The following is a 22,572-nucleotide window of genomic DNA, read 5'->3' as shown; positions in this document are numbered from 1 at the left end:
GCCTTCACCTCTAACAGGTAACACTGTCAGTAGTCTCAAACTAGAACTATCTCTCTTGCCTACTCCAGGTCTCCCTACACTGGGAAAAAGGGGAAGGGGGGGCACAAAGGGTCGGATTCTGTGAGCAAGGGCCCTGTCTATTACAGTGAAGCAGCTAAACTGTGACCTGCCCCAACCCTCCACACCCATTCATGCACTGTAAGCCCAGCTCCAATTCAGAATGGGACTTACCGCAGGGTAGGGTCTTTAAAGGGGTTACAGGTTAAAGAGGTCATTAGAGTTGGCCCTTATTCAGCTTGACTGAGGAGGAGGTCAGGACACCACACAAAAGAGGACAATGATGTAAAGGGCGGGGAAGAGGCTTCAGAAGCCCCTTCTGTCTGTCCGTCTGCAGCTCAGGTGCATAACCTCCAGAGCCATAAGGGAATACACTGCTGCTATTTAAACTACTGGATTCATGGCATACCAGCAGACACATTGCCTAAAACTCAGCCTTTCTACTTTTATTTATTCATTTATATTTTGAATAGAGGTGTTCTTGCGTTATCCAGGCTGAACTTGAACTCCTGGGCTCGAGATTGCTCTGTATCAGCCTCCAGAGTAAATGGAGGTGCACACCACACCACCAACTCTACTTAATTTAAACATTTTAATCACATAATAGACTATTACTGTGCAACGAAAATGGAATTAAAACTACACATTACTCAAGGTTTCAGAAAAGTCAAGGAAATCAGATAAAGAGGAAAGACTGCACAGTGGATAAGTCCCTTTACACAAAAGAATCCAAACCAAGCAAAACTAGTCACTGTGTTAGAAATCAGCTGCAGCTGGCTTCATGTTCTGAGCGTGGGAGTGGGATAGGACTGGGGCTGGAGGAGATGTTCAATAAATAGCTTTACAAAGATGAAAAAAGAAAGAAAACCCTCAGCAGAGTTAAGAACAGTAAGGAGATAATGGCTTGAAAGAGGCAGAAGCAATCTTTAAAGTTTGTGAAAAGTCTTTAAAACTGCTCATCTACATTTATTTCCATATAGATATTTGCCTATTTAAAAAGTGGGCCATACATGGTAGTGCACACTTTTAATTCCAGCACTTGAGAGGCAGAGGCAGGTAGATCTCTGAGTTTGAGGCCAGCCTGGCCTTGGGTGAGTTCCAGAACAGTCAGGGCTACACAGAGAAACCCTGTCTGGAAATAAATAAATAAATAAATAAATAAATAAATAAATAAATAAAATTAAAGTATATATTTGCAGAAAGAAACTAGTAGGTAGAAAATTACAAACGTTTCTTCTTTCTAGTTCCTACCTTAAAAAAATATCTGAGTAGTTTAATAGTTAGCAAAAAAAGATGTGGCTTTAAGTAAATTAGTAGAAGAAAGGCACATCTGCATAAGAGGTCAACTACTAAGGTCTTCAGGGAACACGTGTGATGGAGAAGGCAGGATGGCATTCCACTCTAGCTGGGCCACCCAACCAGTCACGACCATCTCAACAAGAAACACCAGGCTGTGAGCATAAAATTACATTCCCTGGAACCCATAAGTAACACACAAATATTAGACGGTATTTACAGAAGATGCTGGGTAGGAGGGTTTCTACAAGTCAACAATGTTCTTCCAGCAGTGAGTGACAAAATAACATAGGCTAACGCACTTTTCCCCCAGACAGGGTCTATGTAACTCTGATTGTCCTGGAACTATGTAGACCAGACTGACCTCACTCAGAGATTCACCTACTGTGATTAAAGGTCTGTGCTAACACACCCAGGCTGCTTTAAAAAGAAAACGGGGGTGCCCTCACTGTGTTGCCTTGGCTGATCTATAACTCACTATGTAGACCAGGCTGGCCTCAAACTCAAAGCTTCACCTGTCTGCCTCCCAAAAGGTGTATGTCACCACACCCTAGAAACAGTTCTACGAGGAACTGCAAAGATGACTTAGAGCTACTTCAAGGTCCCCAGATCTGGTAAGTGCATGGAGAATTGTTGGCCGGCTGACCAATCATTATATCTAAGAGACACAGTGATGGAAATCTACAGTTGCGGCACTTAGAGAAAAAAGGATCAGTTTAGTCACCTTTAGCAATTTAAGGATTTAAGGCTAACCTGGACTACAGAAGTTCCTATTCAAAAGATGTACCTGGCTTGTGTGTGTATGAGCACCAACCCACTATTTTTTTAAGTAGCTTTAAATTCATAGTAGCTTTGTCATTGTGTGCTCAATTCAAACTAAAGTTTACGAAATTGAAGTCAACCTTTTAAAAATTACACTGATACACAGACTGGAACACATGGTGTTAACCATTTTAATTTTTATTATCATGTATTTTTATGTCATTTTCATACATGTATATAGTGCACTTCACTCATGTGCAGTAACTGTTACAGGGCTCCTGAAGTCAAGTGAGCTTCCTTCACTTAACGCCTAGGGAGCGTCAAGAACCTCCTTTACTCTGCCTGGCAGCATCATAAGCAAGGTTAAGTGAGAATCAGACCTGGCTGTGCAATCCCTACAGACTGCTCAGGTCCTCAGGCTGCCTCAGATCTGTTTTGTGCCAACACAGGCAGTCCTAGGAGACCAGGAAGTGGACAACAGAATCAAACATCTCCAAAGCAGTGATGACATCACCAAAACAGAGCTCTGGCTGGACTCCCACCCTGTGCATTAATTATTGCATCTTAAAGCAGATGAACAAAGCCAATACTGCATGTCACTTCACCACTGGAGCCAAATCCCAAGTTCTCTTCCTTCCCATTTTGCAAGTAGCTCCTCTTAAATTTGGTTTTGGAATCAGAGTGCAGCATTAAAAGTGGAGCTGGTCAGGGAGCCTTCTAAAGCCTGTTTCAATCCTACCCATCACAGCAGCTCTGCAGATCACTGCTCACAGACACCGTTTAAAGTCTGGCTCTGGTTGTGTTTTATATTTACACTTTAAAACATAAATGCAAGTGCTCTAAAAGGTGAAAGATCTGAGGACAAATAACTCGAGAACTCTGCAAATGTCTCTGCAGCAACTGCAGGCAGTACAGCACCCAGACCACAGAGCAAGAGCACAGGACAGCACAGGTAAGGGTCTGGGAACACAGTGAGAACAGAACCAGAAGACAATGAGAGCAACCCCAGTGGTGCAGAAAGCAGGAGCCAAAATATAGCAGAGCTTCAGGACCCTTCCAAAGAGGACCTAGCTCCCAAAGGAGCTGCTGGTAAGCCCAGATTAGGAGGTCACCTCCTTGTTACTTCCCCAGGGAAACTGTCATGTATCTTGGCCATATCTGCTGACTTGGATGGATATCGTAGAAAAAAAAATGAAAGATTCATGTCAGACCCAGGGAGGCTGAACGCAGAGATGCCTAGTGGACCTCAGGGTCTGGGTTTGCACTGTATTTTCACAGCAAGCTTGACGGGAAATGTAAGGTTAAAGGATTACTAGTGCAAGATCTCTTTGAAGATGGAGTAACAGCAAATCCAAGGACCAAACTTTCCTGCCTCACTTGGTGGTGGAGCCAGAAACTGATTCACAGACCGTTTCCTACAAGGGCTGTCCTCTTACAGGGTTAGGACCTCTGACTGTAAGGTACAATTGGCACCAAAAAAGCAAGCCAGGAAAGTCACTCACGGCCGCCAACAATCACCTGGAAGACTGCACTAATAAGACTTTTCAGGTGTCTCAGCCCCACCCTCCTGTGTCTACTCATGGAGGTCTACCTTCAGAGTAAACCTGGCCTTAAAGAAGGAACCAGAAAGCTGCAGGAAACAGAAGGCACTGGTTTGTTTGTTTCTTTGTCTAAATCCAGACTGCATCACGAAGTCTGGCAGGAGCTACATTAGGTTTTTTGTCAGCTGACAAGGAAAACCCAGCATATCAAATGTGCCTTTGCTCACACACTACAGTGTACTGTACCAAGTGGCATCATTTCCCCGGGAGGGAGGACAAAAATATCACTTACAACAAAAAAGGAATCAAGTTTAGTGTTGATGGTTACTCTTCATAAGATGTGATCAGTCATAAGCTGTAATTTGATCCCCTCTTTCAGAAGCAAACCATACAAACACTGTTCCTAAAGCTCACAAAGATGGGGGCTAAAAATGGCTCAGGCGCTTTCAAGCATAAGGACTTGAGTTCAGATCCCCTGAACTCACATTCCAATCAAGAAAAAGAAAAAGCTAGGTGCAGAGGCACCTGTAACCCGGGGGGGGGGGGGGGGGGCTTTAGTTCGCCAAGCCTCCCCTACTTAGCACTGAATGAGCTGCAGGTTAGTAAATAAACACTGCCTCAAAAAAAGTCAAACAATGTCAACCTCACACATGCACACACCACACACAAAAAGTTGGCAAATATTTCAAGCTCTTAGCCAGAACACAACACTTTTGGATGTCTGATTCACCTAAAAAAACCAACCACTTTCTGCAAAAGCCTCACATTCTTTCTAACAGCCCAGTCATCCCAAAACAGAGTTCTGAATTGTGAGGCTCACCGTTTTAGCATTCCTGGAGGCCAGGACCCATGCCTGTCTCCCTGAGTCAGGACCCAGTAATGCCTGACACATACACGATGGAAGAAAACATTTCCTAAATGAAGGTGCCAGCCACTGCTCTCCCACTCCTTATGTGGACCAGGCTGGGTAACAATGGTAAACGCCAGGCACTCTAGAACACCAAACTTTAGCTCGGCCAGCTTCAGAAGTAGCTGGAACTCACTTGCCAGCTCTTGAACTCAATTCTGAATCAACCCTCCCAAAGCTCGAAGAAAAACATACTAACAGGAGATTTTACTGACTCAATCATGCGGGTCATCAGCTGATGTCACAAGGAAGAGACAAGAGTCTGTTCTGTGGGAAGGCAAAGACAGTATTTTCAACAAGCAAGGCACCCATCAACTCTTATAGAAGGGAAGGTGCACACGACAGGCATGCCAGACCTGACTCAAAGAAAAGACCTGGATGCGAAAACTATTCAAATCCAATACATACCTTGCCAGAACTCAAATCTTCTGATTCGGTGAGACTACACTGCCGGGATATGCCTTATAAGTTACAACTGCCAATGCAACCCGGCTTTAAGGTAGGACCAAGAAGCTCTCAAATGACATCACTAGACAGGAGGTGGAGGGGGGTGCTGACGGACAGATAACAGGTGGCAAGCTCTGGAAGCACCTAAAGCAGAAGAGGCCAGAGGCTAGTAGATTGCTAAGTAGCCAGAGTGTCGACGCCTCGGTCTCTCTCTGTGTAACTTATCAGCGGTGTGACCTTGGATGAAAGACTTAACCTCTCTGTTCTTTGACTTCTCTGTAAGTGGACACTGCCTCGGTGCTTCGGAGGGCTGCTGGGAGCATAGGGCAACCTGTGCGGTCTTGCCACGCAGCCCAGGCAAACGAGAAATCCGCAATCTTCCCAACGTTACTCTCCACATTCGCACGATTACCAGCCAGGAGGGCACCAGGCCTTCTGAGAGACACTCAGGAGGTCCTGCCCCCTGGGACTTCGAAATAGGATCTACCGTGCAGGACCCTGAAAGCTCCTGTCTCCCGGTGTCCGCGGCGGGCCGGGGCATGTGACGCGCCTGGCAGCGCTGCCTCGGTGGCCGGCCGGTACCTCTTCCCAGCCAGCAGGGCTGCCGCCGAGGACGCGCGGAGCCCCAGGGTCCCCGTACCCGCCGCCCGCCGGGCCACCCCGCGACCTCCGACCTCCGCCCGCCGGGCGCCGCCCCGCCTGGCCCGGCCCGGCTCTCGCCTAGGACGCCAGGCCCGGAGGCCGGGGCCGTGGCGGGGGAAGGGCGGCCCGGGCCCGCCACTCACCGCGGGGTCCGCCGAGGAAGAGACACAATGCAGGCCGCGACAGAGAGTCCGACTCCGGCTCCAGCAGGCTCCTCGGAGCTGCTCAGCCCCAAACACCGTAGCCAACGCCGCCGCCTCGGGCTTTATGGCCAAAGCTCCGGCCTTGCTCCCACTTCCGCCACCGCCGCCGCCCCGAGCGGAAGTGCCTGTCACGAGACACTCGACGCCAGGGGTTGGGGGGAGGAGCCCCGCCTCCACTTTGCGTCACGTTCCGGTCGCCTCAGGCCCTGGCCGGGTGTCTCGTAGGGTAAATATGGCGGTCTCCAGATGGGGGCTGCCATCTTTGAGGGTGGTGCGGAAGCTGAAGCACGCCATATTGGGCCGAGAACTGATAAAGCAGTCGACCCCTTAATTACACCCGGGTACAACCTCTAAGGTGGATGGAAAGGATTGTCTACAGTGTCCTCAATGATGGAGGCCCAGGGGTGAACTAGATGTATTTAGATACCTGGGCAGGATAGATGATCCAGGAAAATGGAAAAAGAGCTAAGGGGTTGCTGAACTGAAAAGAGACACACAGAAGGGTGATTGTGGCGACACAGGCATGGAATTCACCCCAGGGAAGTAGAAGCAAGAGAACAAAAAGACTAGGCCTAAAATTTAGTCATAAAAAGAGGTCCAATAAAGACAGACAGGACAGATCTCTCGATAGTACCAAATCCCCTCCCAAAAACCCAAAGGACCAGTGGTCGCCAAACCCCCCCACCCCTGAAATTCAATTAAAGGCCTGAACTCCGATTAGCCTCAAGCCTTCAGGATTCTGGTTTACCTGTCTCAAAAAACAAAAAAACAAACAAAACCAAACTCTAGGGTTACAGGCTCTGCCACTAGTAATACCCAATTCTGTGTTACCCCCTTGGTACAGTTTGTACACTAGTCGGGCAAGGGCCTGGAGATTGAAAGAACACACGAAGAGACCTGGGTCATTCGAAAGGAGATCAGCCAAATAAGTTTATTTAGCCTTGGGGAAATCCTTATATACCTAGCTGCACAAGGATTTCCACCCAGGCAGGTGGGAAATTAACACACCAAAGATGGAGTAAACAATGCCCTGCAGCTAATCACCAGGCTGGGCAGAGGGAGCACAAAACAAACAGAATGTTTTAGCTGGCTGACCAGAAATTGTCCTCAAGATGAACCCCAAGAACAAGGGTAGACCTGGGCCCTACAGCCACTCTATTTTCCTAGTACCTTGTATAATATTTCGATTTCGAAGGACTACAAACTCATTATCCAGTACCGGTATCAAGGAATCCGTTTGTGCTAAGACAACCTCTTAAAGGTTCTGTCATTCCCCAACATCTCAGGCTAAGGAGAGAGCGCCCAACACATGAATTCCAGGGAGACTCACTCAAGCCATACCCAAGTCACATCAGCTGGCTGCCTAGTTAGGTACCAGTAGACAAATGGGACAGGACCATACTGGAATGGAAGAGTTGTCTAAAAAGTCCTAGAACAGGTGGAGGTGGGACCATATCTCACAGTTGTTAGGGAATGACAGTATCACAGAAACTTACACATTCTCTAAACTGGGCGGTGGTAGTGCTCGCCTTTAATCCCAGCACTCACAAGGCAGAGGCAGGCCTCTGAGTTAGAGGCCAACTTGGTCTAGAGTAAATACCAGAGCAGCCTGGAACTAGATAGAGAAATCCTGTCTTGAGAAACCAAAAGGTGGAGGAGGAGAAGTTCTCTAAGAAAGGTTGGAAGCCGGGCGGTGGTGGCGCACGCCTTTAATCCCAGCACTCGGGAGGCAGAGGCAGGCAAATCTCTGGGAGTTTGAGGCCAGCCTGGTCTACAAGAGCTAGTTCCAGGATAGGAACCAAAAAGCTATGGAGAAATCCTGTCTTGAAAAATTAAAAAAAAAAAAAGAAAGAAAGAAAGAAAAAGAAAGGTTGGATGTGGCTCAGTGGTAGAATCAACTTCCCTGGACTTGCTGAGCACCTGGTTTCCATCCCCAGCAGCACACATGCATCCTGCACTTACTTCCACAGGATACAGTGGCTCTTGTCTGTAATCCAGCCCTTGGGAGGATAAAGCAGGAATATTACCTTAAGTTCAAGGCCTGGGCTGAGAGCCTGTCTAAAAACAAAAAGCTGGGCATCATGGCACACTCCTTCAATTCCAATATTTGGTGGCAGAGCAGGTGATTCTCTGAGTTTAAGCTCAGCCTTGATATTCATTACCAGGCCACTCAAAATTCCATAATGAGACTCTGTCTCAAAAAAAATAGACAGATAAAAATAATAAGATAAAATCTCTAGTGGCTTGATGTCTGGAGACACAGAAACCCAGTGAGACAGGTGAGGAGTTTGGGTTGAGAGAGACAAGTAGAGATTATTGATCCATGCACAGAACTATTGAAGGAAGTTTGCTATGGGATGTGGTTCAGTAGGTTCACAGTGCTGCAACAAAGGAAAAGAGGGGAGGATGCTATGGAATAATCCTTCTGTACACTGTGTAAATTACGCGGCGATTGGTTTAATAAAGAAGCTGACTGGCCAATAGCTGGACAGGATAAGGTTAAGTGGGAAAACCAGACTAAGGACACTGCAGTGCCACTGAAGGAGCTGGAGGGGTCGGAGAGGAACAGAGACTGAAGCCCAGAAGTAGTAATAGACTATTAGAGACAGTTTAAGTATAGAATCACTGAGATGGAACATCCCCATGAGATGTGGAAGTGGCAGATGGTTTGGTCTGAGGAAGAGATGGGATAGTTAGGCTTGGGGTGCCTCTGATGAAAATAAGGATTTGAGCATACAATAAAATCACTCATAGAAAATAAATAGAAGTGTGTTCTTCCAACAAACTGTTGACTGAGAACATGCTAGACATCTGTAGATCCTAAGGAATAGAAAAAAACAAGACATTTCTTATATTTTTGGTTGTGAACCTAGCCTTTAATGGCTGAGCCAACTCTCCAGCCTGAAAAGCCAAATAAATAAATTAATTAATTAAAAAGACCTTTCTGCTAAGATCCTCACCACTTGATATAACAGACAGTGTTTAAATGAAAACACACGGTGAAATTTTTGCTTAGATCTCAAAAGTTAAGTGTTACTTGGCCATTCAACTGAATACTTTGGAACTATAAAAAAGAACAAGAACAAAAGAGGTTATGTGACCTTTTTTGTGTGTGTGGGGGGGTGAGTTATAATGAGTTTTTCTCTGTCCCAGCCAGCGCTCAAATAATAACACAGAGACTTCTTGTCAATCATGAATGCTCGGCCTTAGCTAAGACTTGTTTCTAACTAGCTCTTATAACTTAAATTAGCCGTTTCTATTCATCTATGTGCTGCCACATGGCTTGTGGTTTTTCCCTCTCCTTCTGCATATCCTGTTTCCTCTGCACCCCACTGGCAACTAACCCTTTCTTGGCAACTAACCCTTTCTTGGCAACTAACCCTTTCTTCTTCCCAGTACTCTGTCTGTCCTGAAGTGTCCCACCTATACCTCCTGCCTAGCTATTGATTCTTAAGATTTTTATTAAAACAGTCACAGTGATGTATCTTTACACTATGTAATCAAATATCTCACAACAAAAAGCCAGGGTAGAATAAACTCAGACTTCAGCAACTAGTAAAAGTGGTTATCTAGCTTCCCTATTAAAACTGGAAAGGGAAGTAGAACCTTAGGAATGACTGAAATAAAGAACTGGTGATAGAGTCAGACTTTCCACAACTGTAGGGATATGGGAAGTTGGTGCACACTCCTGCCTCTCCAAATCATCTTGGGCATAGCGTCACCCTCCACATGACAGTTAGACCAGCAGTCAGGAAGCAAAACTGGCTAATAACACTGACACACATGACCGTGAAGCCCAACAGGAACTGCTCAAACATAAAAGAAAATCACCTTTGGCTAACTTGTGCAGTACATAGTCTATACTTGTATTGATACAGCCATATATGTCACCCTTAAAAGTTTATGTATTTTCATGCCAGGCAGTGGTGGTGTATGCCTTTAATACCAGCACTTAGGAGGCAGAGGCCAGCAGATCTCTGTGAGTTTGAGGCCAGCCTGGTCTATAAGAGCTAGTTCCAGTACAGCCAGGGCTATAACAAAGAGAAACCCTGTCTTGAAAAACAAAAACAAAAAAAAAAAATTATGTATTTTCAGAACAAGGGAACAAACACCAATTAAAAAAAGGATGATCCAGATGAGCCAGCATCTCAAAATGCCTTTGCTACATTCTCCTCAGAATTTTGCATCCAGAATAGCTTTAAGTGTGCTGGCTGAAATGGTCCAGCCTCACAAACAACTCCAACTAAGAGACTTAACAATTATCCTGATTTTAAGGTTCCCCTTAAGATACCAGTGCCCACAGACAACAGGAAGTGTCTAGAGAATGATGCCCATATTCCCAAGAGATGGAGTATGGGTATGTTTAGGTTATTCGATGGATTATAAATGTTTGTCATGGTTTAGTGGGATTGGGTACAAGTTGTGATTGGTCATAGTCAGAAAAAAGCTAAACAAAAGAGTTAAGTGCAAAGATCTCTTTCTAAAGGAAAAAAGAGGGTATAATACAAAAATGATGAGATAAAAGGGTAGATTACTGAATCTTCTTTAATTCAAAAAACAACTTTAATCTCAAAATAATTTATATTGGTATGGATTTTGGTTTATTGATACAAATTTAAAGCTAATTTGAGTATACTGTATATATGTTTCTACTCTTGTTTGGGGTATTGTGTTTATGCAGATCATTTAAAAATGTAATGTATAATTAAGAAATACAGATTAATAGCCATCTGTAATAATCAAACTTATAATTTTTTTGTTTGTTTTTGTTTTTCGAGACAGGGTTTCTCTATGGCTTTGGAGCCTGTCCTGGAACTAGCTCTTGTAGACCAGGCTGGTCTCGAACTCACAGAGATCCGCCTGCCTCTGCCTCCCAAGTGCTGGGATTAAAGGCGTGCGCCACCACCGCCCGGCTGATTTTGATATTTTAAATGATCACTTTAGCCGTGTGTGTGGTGACACCTGCAATCCCAGCGTTCAGGAGGTGGAGGCAGGAAGGTCAAAAGTTCAAGGCCATCCTCACCCTCAGTTACACAGAGTTCAAAGATAGTCTGTGCTGCAGAAGACCATGTTTTGAAAACAGTGACAAACAAACAAAACTACACACACACACACACATGCATGCACACAACAAATCCCTTACATAGGGAAATGTATAAGAACAGAAGTTGCCTTCTTGAAGCTCCCATGTAGGGAAGTGTGAGGTCAGGGCACCAAGACAGGCAGTGACTGGTAAGGGCTGTTGCTTCTGCCTCCAACATGAAGCCTTCTTGATGGGTCCTCACATGGCAGAAGCAGGCAAAAGGAATGACCAGGCTCTCTGAGCCCTGTTTTAAGGCCACTAATGCCATTCATGACTGTAGGGCCCTCATAAACAACTTAATCACCTTCCAAAGCCTCAGTTCTTAAAAACAATCTTGGAGGTTATACTTCTTTCTTTTGATTTTCCTACTCTGCTCTTTTTAATTTGTGTTTTGTTTTCTTTATTGGTTTTTTGAAACAGGGTTTCTCAGTGTAAGCCCTGCTGTTCTGGAACTCACTCTGTAGAGCAGGCTGACCTAGAACTCAGAGATTCACCTTCCTCTGCCTCCCAAGTGCTGGGATAAAAGGCATGCGGGCATGCACTACACCCTGCTGCCAGGTGCTCCTTTTAAATTTTATTTCATTTTAATTTTAGTTTTTACATGTGTGGGTGTGTTTTATCCCCGTATGTATGTCTGAGTACCATTTGTGTGCCCGGTGCTCTTGGAGTCCAGAAGAGGACGTCAGATCCCCTAAAACAGGAGTTAGAGGTGGTTGTGAGCAACCATGTGGGTGCTGGGAATCTAACGCAGGCTTACTCCAAACTCAAATTCAACTTTGTAATACTTGCCAGTACCATCCGCCCAGGGTGGTACCACCTACAGTGGGATGGCCCTCTCACATCAACCATTAATCAAGAAAATGCATCCACAGACTTGCCTACAGGGCAGTCTAATGGGAGCATTTTCTCAGCTGACATCCCCTCTTCTCAGATAGCCCTAACTTGTGTCAAGTTGGCAAAAGCTGAATCAGCACAGACAGGAACTTTCAAAACTGTTTTACTGGGTGTGTGTGTGTGTGTGTGTGTGTGTGTGTGTGTGTGTATGGTGGGGTTGTTGTTTGTTTAATTTGCTAGCGTGTGTGTGTGTATGATGGGGTGCTTGCTTGTTTGTTTAATTTGCTAGTGTGTTTATGTGTGTGTGGTGGAGTGTTTAAGTTGCTTATGTGTGTGTGTGTATGGTGGGGTGGTTTGTTTAATTTGCTAGTGTGTGTGTGGTGAGGTGGTTGTTTAATTTGCTAGTGTGTGTATGAGTGTGTGGTGGAGTGTTTAAGTTGCTAGTGCGTGTGTGTGTATGGTGGGGTGGTTGTTTGTTTAATTTGCGAGTGTGTGTGTGTAGGCACCTGGCTACCTCCAAAGACATGAACCAAAACATGCCTTTTCTTTTAACCTGCACTTGATCTTAGCAAAAGACCATGAGACGATCCTATTTTCTTCATAAATTATGCCAGGCGTTTGTTGCGATGATCTTATTAACACAATCCCCCAGGACAAACTGAGGACTAGACTCAGAATTTGAAGAGGGGCTGAGAGGTAGAGCCTTCAAATGACCTCCCTAGAGATAGCGCCTGGGCCCAGGCTGTCAGAATTCGCAAATGTGAATGTTTCTGCTAAAACACTAGCCATAGCCATCTACAGCTGACGCTTGCCTGTGCCTCGTTGAGTTTGGTCTGGCAGCCTCTGTGGGACAGATGGAGCACTGTGCTTCTGTGGACAGTTGATGACACACCTCTCTCTTCTCTTCTCTTTCTGTCCCAGTCTTGCTGTCCAGGACTGAACACCACAGTCAGCAACATCATCTTGAACTTTGCTCTCAGGCTCTGATCTAGGCTGCCAAGAAACACAAGCCAATTCAAACAGGATTTCCAGCTCTTGCCTCTAAGAGTCCTGCCTGACATGATGCTTAACCTCATTTCCCTCTTGTGTGGGATGAGGATGACAATTCCTGGCCCATAGACAGGGTGTCTACTCCAGAGTCGGCAGGCTGCTGTAGTCGGATGTGTGTCAGCCACTCTCTAGTAGTTTCAAATAAGTACCTGAAATAAATAACATGAAGCGGGGAGAATGAATTTTGGCTGACAGCCTGTGAGGTCTCTGTCCACAGGCTACTGAGACATGGCAGAAGGACATGGTGGAAGAAAATTGCTCACCTGATGGTTGGTAGGAAGCAAGAAGAGCCCACAAACAAGGTGACCCTTCAAGCACAAAACCCGGCCACACGTCCTGACAGTCTGACAGTAATGTTCATTCCTAACAGCCCCCTGAAGATGAGTTGTCCAGAGGACCAACCCACCGAGCCCATCTGGAATTTAATCACCTCTGCTGAGTCATCACCTGCAGACCAAGACTTCAGCATCTGAGCCCTCAACACTCAGTACCCCACCGAAGGCAGGGCACAAGCCCCAGAGCGGCCCCCCGTGGAACTGAGCTAAGGTGGCTGAGAGACACCTTGACTGTGGGTTCTTTTAGCACGTCACATGGTTGACACCCCCTCAATTCTACTTCATCTGACCTCTCACCCACTTGTTTCCAGCCTTTCACTCAGATTCATAAATAGAAATAACAGAGTTGCTTCCATTTATCCGTTTTGTCTCCATTGTGGGTTGAAGCCCTGCTCTAGCCATATCCTGACCGAGCTGGGGGTGGCTGGCCTTGCTCCATTTGTGTGCATCTCGGATAGGCTTTTTCTAGAAAGATCCTGGAGCCTTGGAGACTCTGTTTCAATCCAGCCTGTTTGCATCATTCATTCACACAATGAACACAGCTTGAACATTACTGCCTGGCAAGCACAGACAGCTCTAGGTAGGGCCTGATAGGAGACCTCAGTGAATAAGACCAACAGGAAACTCTGCCCTACTGGAATGTATGTTCTTGTGGAAGAGACAGAAAACAAAGGTTATGTGTGCACATATAGCTCTATGTAACATACAGGGGATCTGGAGCTAAAAATCAAGCTGCAAACAGGCGAGTGAGGGAAAAGCACAGCATACTAGCCAGTGGGGAGTGTCACATTGCCTGTGGTTCTCCCCCTAAAGCTCATGCCCTTGTCTGCCTCTTGCATTGGTATAACTCCCAGGCCAGGGGCAGTGTCGGGGACCTTCCTCAGTGAGATTCATTTTGTTTGTCCCTGCCATTAGTCCAGCAGAGTAAAGGAATGCTCTCTGAAGAGAGGAAAGAAGCTGGAGTGACCCAGGAGACACACTTAATGTCACCAAGGAGGTGGGACACTCCTTCCAGAGGAAGCAGCAGTCAGGTGAGTCAGGAAGGCAAAACTTAACCTGCTGGCGTTACATATATGTCTGATGCTCCTTTGTCCTCTCCCTTCACAGAAAAACAAAATCCCCACTTTCTTTTAAAACCAGTCTCGCAAAGAGGACATTCAGTAAGGAGTAAACAGAACATTAAGGTGTGTTCTAAGTAAGAGAACACTAGATGCTGTAACAAAATATCTGGTCTGTAGCCATACAATCCTTGGTGCAATGTATCCCACCTTATCTGATCTTGGAAGCCAAGGACTTAGGGCTGGCTCACACTTAGCTACAAGAAAATATGTCTCCAAAGAAATTCCATATCAAACAAAATAACAGCTATTGTGATATTTTATTTATGTTTTAATAAATAAAGCTTGCCTGAAGATCAGAGTTTGGTAAAACTAAGCCACTAGCGGCCAGGCAGTGGTATCACACACCTTTAACCCCAAGATTTGGGAGACAGTGGCAGAAGAATCTCTGTGAGTTCAAGGTTACCCTGGGCTACAGAAGATCAGTGCAGAAACAAATCCAGGTGGTGGTGGCTCACATATTTAATGGCAGTACTAGAGAGTCACGCCTTTAATTCCAGCACTAAAGGGGAATATAAACGGAAGGAGACAGAAGCTCAGCGCTCAATCTGCAGTCGCCCAGCCTTGGTAGAGGTAAGACTTCTCTAGCGGCCTGGCTGTATTGTTTTTCTGATCTTCACCTTGAACCCCAATATCTGTCTCTGGGTTTTTATTATTCATGCTACAAACAGCAGGTATGTTCCCTCCATCAACAGGTCCCAGGTGCCACACCAGCGCCATACCAAAGGGGCTTGTCACTGTCTAAATACAGCCGATCACACGACAAGAGAGTCAAGTGGCACACCCACTTCAAAGCCTCCGGCAGTCCTGACGCACAGCTTCTGCTCACGTACCTGAGGCCGGAGCCACTTGTGTGGCCACGCCCACAAGCCAGAGGGCTGTGACTTGGGCTCCAGTTTGGACAGCTGCTTTCTAGCAACAGACAGACACTGGACGAGAATGGTAGCTGGTGGAGAACTTCTTGTGTCTGCCATCAGTCTAGCAGAATTAATGCTATCTGGAGTGACTCAGGAGAGGCCCTTGACATCACCAGGGAGGTGGGACACTCAAGGACTTCCCAGAGGAGGTAGCAGTCTGGTGACTCAGGAAAGCAAAACTTCTGCCGGTAAAGAAAGAGGAAGGCGGTTATCACCGGGGAGCCCAGCATTCTCAAGGTGTGGAGAGGAGACGGTGTCATAACTCATCCTGGAAACTGCTGGTGAAACATCGCTCAGCTATGATGTCAGAGAGAAGGAAACCGTGTGGACACAGGAGCCCAAGCAGAGAGCAGGTTGTGGTGGGTCCCTGGCTCTGACGCAGATGGGGACTTTCCCTATTTTCCTGGTATTGACAACTGAGAGTCATAATTGAAGGCAGTGTACTGTGGACCTCACATATGGGGAGGAATTCAGGAAGTCTACTAAAACTGGTTCTGGGCGTTGGCTAGCTGGTGGCAGAACAGGACCAACACAGTCCTGACCCTCAGCACACCCGGGATAGCCGCTGGGAAAGAAGGTGAGCGAGGGGGTTCACAAAAAGCACAGCCTCTGGTGGGGTTTTGACTGCTGGGTTTTCCCTTCCCTACCATTGCCAAAAGGCTTTTAAGGTATGAGACATGACAGAGCCAGGGACACAGGTGTCTCCTTTCCTGAGCAACCTATAAGGAGGCAGCGCATGGCTTGGTTCTGTCCTCTGTCTCCTAAGAGCTGTAAAGTTAAGCAAGGCAGGGCTAGAGATTGGGGATGGAGACTTCAGGGGATGCCACCTGCTAACCACCTCCGGGAGGACAGAGTACCAGACTTTCCAGCCATTAGTTCAGGCAGACACTGGGCCAAATTATTGTATCAGCCATCTATTGCTGCAAAACGAAAACCCCTGTATGCTTAATGCCATAGCCCAGCATGGTGGCTAGTTAGATTATCCAAAGCAGAGGGTTCTGAGTTCAGTGAGAAACCTTCTGTTGGTTAATAGAGAGAGACAGGGGAATACTCTGGACATCAACCTCTGTCCTCCACAGGTATGAGCTTATATGGGAACACACATGTGCGTGCACATGCGGGCACACATGCGAGACACACGCACACACACACACAGAGGCTGAGGTAGAAGAAGTAGTTCTCAAGCCAGGCTGTATGTGGTGGCTCATGCCTGTAATCGCAGCATTTAGGAAGTTGAGGAACAAGTCTGAGGCCAGTCTGGGTTACAAAGTGAGACTCTAGCCAGGCACGGTGGCACATGCCTTTAAACCCAGCACCTAGGAGGCAGAGGCAGGAGGATCTCTGTGAGTTTGAGGCCAACTTGATCTACAGAGTGAGTTCCAAAATATCCCAGAGTACATAGAGAGATTCTGTCTCAATAACCCCCAAAACCACCACAACAAAGTGAGACTTTTACCTTAACATTTTTTTCAAAAAGCAAAGCTTGGTGGTTCACATCTGTGATAATTCCTATACCGAGGAGTCAGAGATAGGCAGGCCCCTACTGTTAACTTGAAGAATTTTCTACCTGTTTAATTCTTATCCCAATGTATGAAGGAAGAGAAGCTGATTGTGTCAGGCTATCAGCTGGTATCATATACCACTATATGCAGCCTTGCAATTTGATTTTTAAAATAACTTTAAAACTTTTAAGTTGGGACCTGGCAGTGGGTGTGAGTGCCATTAATCCCAGCACTCGGGCTGCAGAAGCAGGCAGAGCTCTGAGTTGGAGGCCAGCCTGGTCTACAGTGTGAGTTCCAGGATACAGAGAAACCCTGTCTTGAAAACAACAAAACAAAGCTTTTAAAATTTAGTCTTTTTAAATTTGTGTTGCTAAGGCTCTAATTCTGAGATTTGTGCATGCTAGGCAAGTGTTTTTGTTTTTACAAGCTTTATTTACTTATTTCAAAAGTTAAGCCTGTTTAGTGGGGGAGGACAGGGTGTGACTGTCAGAAAGGACTTGTCTATGAAGGTCAGAGGTCACTTCAGGTTGTCACTCCTTTCACCCCCCAGGTCCTGGGAGTCGAACTCAGGTCATCGGGCTTACCTACTGAGTCGAACTCAGGTCATCGGGCTTACCTACTGAGCCTGGACAGCCCAGAGGTGTACTCACGCCAGCCCTGATCCTCCTGCCTCAGCCTCTTCAGAGGATTTCACTGGTGTGCACCGTCACTACAGGATTACTGTGTGTGGGTCTGTGCAAGTGAATGTGGGTATCCATGCAGGCCAGAAGTGTAGGGTCTCCCAGAGCAGGAGTTACAGGTGGTTGTGGGTGCTCTGGTCCTCTGGAAGAGCAGTACATGCCCTTAGCTACTGAACCATCTCTCCAGCACCTTATTTACTTTTATTTTTTTATTTTTTTAAATATTTATTTATTTATTATGTATACAATATTCAGTCTGTGGGTGTGCCTGAAGGCCAGACGAGGGCACCAGACCTCATTACAGATGGTTGTGAGCCACCATGTGGTTGCTGGGAATTGAACTCAGGACCTTTGGAAGAGCAGGCAATGCTCTTAACCTCTGAGCCATCTCTCCAGCCCCCCTTATTTACTTTTAAAAGTCAAAGTACATACATATGGCTAAAACAAACAAACAAACAAACAAAAACAAAAACAACTAAACACTAAATAGTTTTAGCACAGATGTTTGTCCCACCTCTTCCTGTCCCAGGATCACTATAAGAAGAAATCACTCTTTTTTTTTGTCTTTGCTTTTTGAGATGAGATCGCTAGTTGCCCAGGCAGGCCTCAGTCTTCCTGGGAAGCAATGAGACAGCACCCCTGTGCCTAGCTGCAGCCACTGCTCTTACAGCTGGGCTTTGTTCTTCTTGTTGGCTACAGCTCTGAACGATGTGTATTTCTTGCTGTTTCTGGACACATCAAGTTAAGATTGGCTTCCCGTGCATGTGAATTTAATTCACCCATAGCTCATCCTCCCCACTTTGCAGTGGGTTTTTGTCCTTGTAGCTTGAGTCTTCCCATTATCTGTCAGTAAGCCTCCGGTGGGTGAGTCCCCAGTTTTATAAGCACGGCTATTCTAGAATGTGGCTGTTCCCCCACAAGCTTTACAGCAGGCAGGGAAAAAATGATCTACAAAGACAAGAACAGAACTCGACTTGGCCCAATTTTATCGTAACAGGTGCTGAACCATTAGTCTAGAGTCTGCCCCGTATTCAGATAGCAAGTAACTCAGCCCCAAGTGCACAACTATTTAGAATATGTTTACATTGAGATTCCTTGTGAAGTAATCTGGCAGTAATCTGGCTTCTTTCACCAGAATGGGTACTGTTGCTGGGCGTTGGTGGCGCACGCCTTTAATCCCAGCACTCACGAGGCAGAGGCAGGCTGATCTCTGTGAGTTCAAAGCCAGCCTGTTCTACAGAGCTAGTTCCAGGACAGGCTGAGCTAGTTCCAGGACAGGCTCCAAAGCAACAGAGAAACCTTGTCTCAAAAAACAAACAAACAAACAGAAAAAGACAGGAGGACTAATGGAACCAAATTAAAGACCCAGATATTAATCCACACACCTATGAACCCCTGGTTTTTGACAAAGAAGCAAGAAATATAAAATGGAAAAAAGAAAGCATATTGAACAAATGGTGCTGGCATAACTGGATATCAACATGTAGAAGATTGGAAATAGATCCATATCTATCACCATGCACAAAACTCAAGCCCAAATGGATCAAAGACCTCAATATAAATCTGACCACACTGAACCTTATAGAAGAGAAAGTGGGAAGTACACTTGAATGTATTGGTACAGGAGACCACTGCCCAAATATAACCCCAGCAGCACAGACACTGAGAGAAACAATTAATAAATGGGACCTCCTGAAACTGAAAAGCTTCTGTAAAGCAAAGGACATGGTCAACAAGACAAAATGACAACCTACAAAATGGGAAAAGATTTTCACCAACCCTACATCAGACAGAGGTCTGATCTCCAAAATATACAAAGAACTCAAGAAGTAGGTCATCTAAAGAACAAATAATCCAATAAAATGGGGTACAGACCTAAAGAGAGCTCTCAACAGAGGAATCTAAAATGACTGAAAGACACTTAAGGCAATGCTCAACATCCTTAGCCATCAGATAAATGCAAATCAAAACAACTCTGAGATTCCATCTTACACCTGGAAGAATGACCAAGATCAAAAACAATGATAACAACTTATGCTGGGGAGGTTGTAGGGAAAAGGAAACACTCCTGCATTGCTGGTGGGAGTGCAAGCTGATACAGCCCCTTTGGATATCACTGTGGCGATTTCTCAGAAAATTAGGAAACAACCTTCCTCAAGACCCAGCAATATCACTTTTGGGTATATTCCCAAAGGATGCTCAATTGTACCAGAAGGACATGTGCTCAACTATGTTAATAGCAGCATTGTTTGTCATAGCCAGAACCTGGAAACAACCTAAATGCTCCTCAACTGGAGAATGAATAAGGAAAATGTGGTACATTTACACAATGGAGTACTACACAGCAGAAAATACAATGACATCTTGAAATTTGCGGGCAAATGGACGAACCTAGAAAACATCATATTGAGTGAGGTAACCCAGACATAGAAAAACAAATATCATTTGTACTTACTCAAGTGGGCTTTTAGATATAAAGCAAAGAAAACCAATCTACAATTCACAATCCCAGAGAACCTAGGCAACAATGAGGATCCTAAGAGAGACATACATGGATCTAATCTACATGGGAAGTAGAAAAAGACAAGATCTCCTGAGTAAATTGGGAGCATGGGACCATGGGAGAGGGTTGAAGGAGATGGGAGATGAAGGGAGGGGGAGCGGAAAAAAAATATATAGCTCAATAAAATAAATAAAAAAGAAAAAAGATTGGCTGGGCAGTGGTGGCGCACGCCTTTAATCCCAGCACTTGGGAGGCAGAGGCAGGCAGATCTCTGTGAGTTTGAGGCCAGCCTGGTCTACAAGAGCTAGTTCCAGGATAGGAACCAAAGCTACAGAGAAACTCTGTCTCGAAAAACCAAAAAAAAAAAAAAAAAAAAAAAAAAAAAATTGGTGTCTAGGGAGCTTGACTAAGGTAAACATAACACTTGTGGGTGTGAGGATTGGCCTGGCCCTAAAATAACACAGAAGTCACTTAGGCTGCTGTAAAGCACAAGTGACATCATGTGATATATTGGTTTAAGATGTGTTACATTTGATTATGCTGGAGATATTTGTTTTGTGTTGCATTCTTTTATGTTTCATTTGTTCATCTCTGCCTGTGTTACTTTGCCTGCCCAAATCACCTGATTAATAAAGAGCTGAATGGCCAGTAGCTAGGCAGTAGAGGGACAGGTGGGGCTGCCAGGCAGAGAGAATAAATCAGAGGGCAAATCTAGGCCGGGAAAAAAAGAGATGAGCAAGGAATGAGAAAAGGAAGAGAGGAGGAGGATGCCAGGGGCCAGCCACCCAGCCACAAACCGAGGCAAAACATAGCTGAAGAGAAATGGAATAATTTAAGTTAGAAAAGCTTGGTAGAAACAAGCCAAGCTAAGACCAGACATTCATAAGGAAGAATAAATCTCCATGTATTAACTTGGGTGCTAGATGTTGGGCCCCAAAGAGTAAAAAAACTAACTACACCACTCAGATAGTGGTGGTGGGGGTGGGTGGTTTGGTTAGTTGGTTTTTGTTTTTTTTGAAACAGGGTTTCTTTGTAGGTTTTTTTTGCTGCTGTTGTTGTTTGTTTGTTTTTGGAGCCTGTCCTGGAACTAACTCTTTTTTTTTTTTTTTTATTTTTCGAGACAGGGTTTCTCCGTAGCTTTTAAATTTTTTTTTTTTTTTTTTTTTTGTATTTTTTGAGACAGGGTTTCTCCTTAGCTTTTGGTCATGTCCTGGAACTAGCTCTTGTAGACCAGGCTGTCTTCGTAGCTTTTTGAGCCTGTCCTGGAACTAGCTCTGTAGATCAGGCTGGCCTCGAACTCACAGAGATCCGCCTGTGTCTGCCTCCCGAGTGCTGGGATTAAAGGTGCGTGCCACCACCGCCCGGCCGTATAGTGGGTTTTAAGGTCTAAAAATAATGCTCAATATTTTTTATTTATTTATATTTATTTTTTAATTTTTTTTTTTGGTTTTTCGAGACAGGGTTTCTCTGTAGCTTTGGTGCCTGTCCCGGAACTAGCTCTTGTAGACCAGGCTGGCCTCGAACTCCCAGAGATCAGCCTGCCTCTGCCTCCCAAGTGCTGGGATTAAAGGCGTGCGCCACCACCGCCCGGCTACAATGCTCAATATTTAGGGAAAAAAAATCTTGGATAAATAAAACCATAAATTCTGAGAGATAGAGACAGAGCCTGTCTTATCAGATAGGAAAGGGTCACCAGGTTGCAAAACTCCGTCATTGCCAGCGTTCTAGGAAGAGCAGCTACACATCCCATTCCGCTGAAGAGGTGAGCTGTGTGTTTAACACCCCTGGCTTCTCCAGTACTTATCAGTGTGCACTCTGTACCCTCAACCCCAGACTGCACTTTTCCTTTAACTCCTGGGGGACTCAGAACATGGTACCCCAAGTCAGGAGCTTTTGGTGCTCTTGGGTATGAAGAACACAGGAATAGTTTTAGAAGCAGAGTCTCTTCTCCTCTCTTCTCTTCTTTCCTGCTCTTCTCTCCAAGGCAAATATAAAGCTCGAATTCACTTCCCCAGCATGATCTCACACTGGGGCCCATGAGTTGAAAGCTTGCTCCCCAGAGTGTGGTACTGGTAGGTGTTGCAAGGTGTAGGTGGCATGTGGGTCCCGGAGTCATGCGTGTGAAGGGGACTGTGAGCCCTGATCTCTGTAACAGTACTTTCTTGTCAGGTCCACCAGCCTGCAAATATTGTGAAATATTACTTTAACTTTGTAAAGATGTGTTACATTTGTTTAACTATGTAAAGATGTATTGCATTTGTTTTTAGCTTACCTAAGGCACCTGATTGATCTAATAAAAAGCTGGATGATCAATAGCTATGCAGTAGAGGCATAGGTAGGACTAGTGCACAGACAGAATAAGTAGGAGAAGAAATCTAGAAGAGAGAGAGAGAGAGAGAGAGAGAGAGAGAGAGAGAGAGAGAGAGAGAGAGAGAGAGAGAGAGAAGAATGAGGGAGATTTAAAGGGAGCTGTTGTCCGGGCCAGCAGGTCAGACATGGAATGAGCAGGAAAAGTAGGGCACAGAATGAAAGGTAAAGATCCCCAAGGCAAGCCAGGCGGTGGTGGCACACACCTTTAATCCCAGCACTTGGGAGGCAGAGGTGGGTAAATCTCTGTGAGTTTGAGGCCAGCCTAGCCTACAGAGCAAGTTTCAAGTCAGCCAGGACTGTTACAGAAGACAAACCCTGTCTAAAA

At 45.5% G+C, this 22,572-nt stretch overlaps 1 protein-coding gene across 2 annotated transcripts in view; it reads right to left on the bottom strand.

Annotated features, from left to right (window-relative positions):
- The window catches only part of Rab7a (RAB7A, member RAS oncogene family), a 50,361-nt gene extending 44,396 nt beyond the window's left edge, over positions 1-5,965 (bottom strand). Inside the window, exon 1 of one of the 2 annotated variants that reach the window (XM_057778772.1) lies at positions 5,796-5,965. The gene's annotated coding sequence lies outside the window, so the exon portion shown is untranslated. Of the gene's footprint in view, positions 1-4,971; positions 5,123-5,795 lie in introns of those variants that run through there. The other variant, XM_057778778.1, reaches the window with a different exon arrangement.
- Between the last annotated feature and the right edge of the window lie 16,607 nt (positions 5,966-22,572).

This window comes from Chionomys nivalis, chromosome 1 (assembly GCF_950005125.1).
Source record: "Chionomys nivalis chromosome 1, mChiNiv1.1, whole genome shotgun sequence".
Taxonomy (NCBI): Eukaryota; Metazoa; Chordata; class Mammalia; order Rodentia; family Cricetidae; genus Chionomys; species Chionomys nivalis.
Note: the sequence above shows the minus strand (reverse complement) of the source record. Positions and strands in the feature narration are given on the sequence as shown.